General features: G+C 37.0%; 1 pseudogene; it reads left to right on the top strand.

Moving 5' to 3' along the window:
* Nucleotides 1–3404: 3404 nt before the first annotated feature.
* LOC115939619 (U4 spliceosomal RNA) lies at nucleotides 3405–3482 on the top strand (annotated as a pseudogene).
* Nucleotides 3483–3823: the final 341 nt, after the last annotated feature.

Raw genomic sequence — 3823 nt, 5'->3', positions numbered from 1 at the left:
ACGGGGTAATGAATAAATCTTCTCTGACAAGGAACCAATATTCAAGTTGTCTTCAAAGGCCTCAATTTGTACATGTGCAGAGATAGATGAGCAAATATGCCATTTGTTTTCTTTTGAAAAAGATCTGGGATGTAGCAGGATGATGTTTGTTTACCACTGGGCTTTTAAACCACATTTTCCTCTAAAACACGTAAAAGAGAGAGCTAAATCTGGAGACACTAAAACTGCATATCCTGGAGGGTTCAGGGCCTCTTCCCCTACCTTGGCCTATGCCAGGAACAGAGCTTTGGCCTTGGTGCCCCTGACTCACTTCTCCAAGCCTCTCCCCTGTGTCTTTCGCACTGGCAGTGCATTAGCCTGCTTTTCCCATGTGATCCCACTGTCCTTTTGGTTTCAGAGAGTTCTCTATGTGCTTTTTTTTTTTTTTAAGATTTTATTTATTTGTCAGAGAGAGAGAGAGCACAAACAGGGAGAGCTGCAGAGGGAGAGGGAGAAGCAGGCTCCCCACTGAGCAAGGAGCCAGATGCGGGACTGGATCCCAGGACCCCGGGATTATGGCCTGAGCTGAAGGCAGACACTCAACCTACTGAGACACCCAGGTGTCCCTCTCTATGGGCTTCTTAATATTCCCCTGGGGTCATCTGTCCGCCAGGCTTTCATCAAAAGACATTAATTAAGTTACTCCCCAAAGAAGGTTAGGTAATGATGACAAAGAATACCAGTGTGTAATAAAATGAAAAAAAAAAATACAAAACAAACAAACAAAAAACAAACCAAAAACCCCACTAAACCCAGAATGCCTTTTCATATATTTTGGTGTTAAAGTGTTCTTTTACATAATGATCAGGAGAAATGGTGGCTTTTGTTGTTTTTATTTTTTAGGGTCTGAAAAATTCCTGCAACATTAAGCTCTACATTAAAATACTGTGTTAACTGTGAAGGGTTTAAGATTTTCTGTTTCTGAGATGAAATGTTCCTGTTTTAGTGCTGACAGAAGGCTGCAGGAAATAGGGACTTCCTTTACTTTTTATTGCATTTACTGTATAGTACTTTATTTATGGACTCTTGATTTAAGCATTAATATTCCAATTAGGTGGTGGGAGAGATATTTATATGTTGAGGACTACTGCTCTTTTTCCTATAAATTCATTTCTAGAGTTTAAATTCTCTATTTAAATTTGACATGGAAAATTTACAAGGAATCTTTTTTTAGACTTCTGTTAAATTTGTATTTGTCTTATGGCCAGCAATACTCTACAGACTATACTCTAGAAAGGAAACATTTATTTGAAAATGATCGACTCTTTCACTACCCTTTGAAGATAATAGTAGCATCAAATAACTGTTACTGATACCATCATTATTAAAATTTATTCCCTACTAAGTCAGGTGTCTGTAAGCTGCATTTAATGTATTAACTTTGAATTGAATGGGTTAAACAGAATTTAAAACCCTCAGTGTTTGATCTCTCTTGCTAACCAGATAGGATGCTGGAAGTGACCTCTGAAATCAGCATTTACTTTTAGACCCAGTAAACAAATGCCCTTTGTTTTTTTTTGAATTGAGGTATAATTGGCATATAGTATTATATTGGCTTCAGGTGTACAGTGTAATGATTCAATGTTTGTATATATTGCAAAATCATCACCATGATAATTCGAGTTAAATCCATCCACCATTCATAGTTACAAAATTATTTTCTCGTGATAAAAATTTTTAAGATTCACTCTCTTTATTAACTTTCAGATATGCAGTACAATATTATTAGGTGGTATTTTTTAAATCTTATTTTACAAATCTTTAAAATCTGAGAACCACTAATTAAAAAAAAAAAAGAAGCACTGGTTTTCGTAGTGGACTCTGGTTTAAAGACTGAGACTGCCATTTAATATTTAAATAACAGATATTTTTACATGACATGGAACTTTCAAGTGGTTTCCGTGACATGCAGGAGATACTGTGAAGCAAAGGAATAGAGACTCCAGGGATATTGCCTGTGCGATGTCCTGAATCCTCAGCGTGGTGATCATGAGCTAGTTACCTTATCTCTCTCTCTCTTCCTAAAAGGAGGAAATTAGTAATACATCATGATTACTGAGACATAATGAGTTCACAGATATTCTTAAAATAGTGCTGGCCCATGGTAAGTGTACAAAAAGTGTTTTTGCTATGCTTGTTATTTAGTTAAATCAGGAAATTTTAGTGTTAAATATCACGGAATTTTGGAATCGTGGGCTTTGGAATCAGACACATTTGTATTTAAGTCCATTATATTCTAACTATATATATTTATGAAACAGTATCTAATCTTCCTGGGCCCTAGTTTTTCAATGATAAAAAGAGGCTATGAACAAAAATTACATCAAAAATGTTACAAGGGTTAAATAAGGCATGTGAAAACAAGGCTCTTAGTAAACACCTAAATGTATGTATAATCCTATGTGTAGATGTAGCATGTATGTGTACTTGCTTGTAACATGTATGTAGTCAAGATGTCAATGGCTGTCTTCTAGCTCCTGAACTAAGAAGGGGTGCAGAAAGCCATTGATGAAAGCTTCCTTCAAGAATCTCAAAGCCCCCCTTCGACGTCCAGCACATCTCTAGGCATCCTTCATTAACTGTTCACCTTAGCTTAAAGCTACTTTCTAGTATTAGAATCATCTCATCATCACACCCTGCATGCCCCCAAACACATACTCCATTTCCTTCATTAACATCAATTCAAAATTATCACAAGATGGATGCAATGACTGGAAAGCAAGACGTGCGACTTGAAATGGATCACTTGAGCACTCCCAGCTTAAAAAGCCCCTTGCAATCCATCGTTGAAGTATCTCTCTCCTCTTCATCTCACCTTTCCTCTGGCTTCACTTCTCTTTTAAATTTCCTCTCAACCCTTTTTCCTCCCTTTCTTCAGAATCAAAGTAAAAGGTCTCACCTTGCCTTATGCAAAATAATCTGGCCAACTCTTGTTGTCTTGGAGAGTTTTGATGACAAAGCACAGAAATAAAGTTCTGTTTCTGTCTTAATGTCTATTCATTTGTTACCCCATGAAATGAGAATGGATTAATGGATTCTAACCAGATTTGGAGGGAATATTTAGAATGGTTTGACAAAAGTATAAACAACATATCAAACTTCTAATTAAATTATGGGGGCTCCAGGAAACAATTTTTTTCATTCATTCTGAAGACTAAGTTACGTAACTGTGACCATTTTAAGAACAGATGTTTAGATCTTTACATTTTAAACATTTTACCATAATTTGATGGATGAGACGTGTTGTCACTATCACGTGATTGACTTTATTTTGTTACTCTTTAGTGAATGCACATTAGAAATGATACGAAGGCCAGTTGTGACTCAAATGTGAACATCAACGAGAGCTGAAAATTAGAATTTTGAGCTTTGCGCAGTGACAGTATCATAGCCAATGAAGTTTATCCGAGGCACGATTATTACTAATTGAAAATTAGAATTTTGAGAGTGTCTCTAAGTGGTATTACAATGAGAAACTGCATAACAATGAGCCTTCTCCACCCCCACCCCACAACACACACAGAGTGAGCACCATCCTAGCCATTAGGAAAATGCAAACCCTTGCATGTGTAAACACAGCTAAATTGCAGTGTGGGAAGGTCTGCACCCAAAGGGACAGATGATCTTTTTTCAGAACTTAATTTCAGCTGAAATTAAAATATACACTACCGAACCTCAGGTTGGTCATTTGTAAGAGGGGATGCTAGCCCGACCTCACAAGGTGGTGTGAGTGCTAGGGAAGATAACATAAGCAGACCACAGGGAGTCATCTGGTATATCCCGA

Source organism: Leptonychotes weddellii, chromosome 3 (genome assembly GCF_054177405.1).
Source record: "Leptonychotes weddellii isolate Sample4059 chromosome 3, ASM5417740v2, whole genome shotgun sequence".
Taxonomy (NCBI): Eukaryota; Metazoa; Chordata; class Mammalia; order Carnivora; family Phocidae; genus Leptonychotes; species Leptonychotes weddellii.
This window is presented reverse-complemented; position numbering and strand designations above follow the sequence as displayed.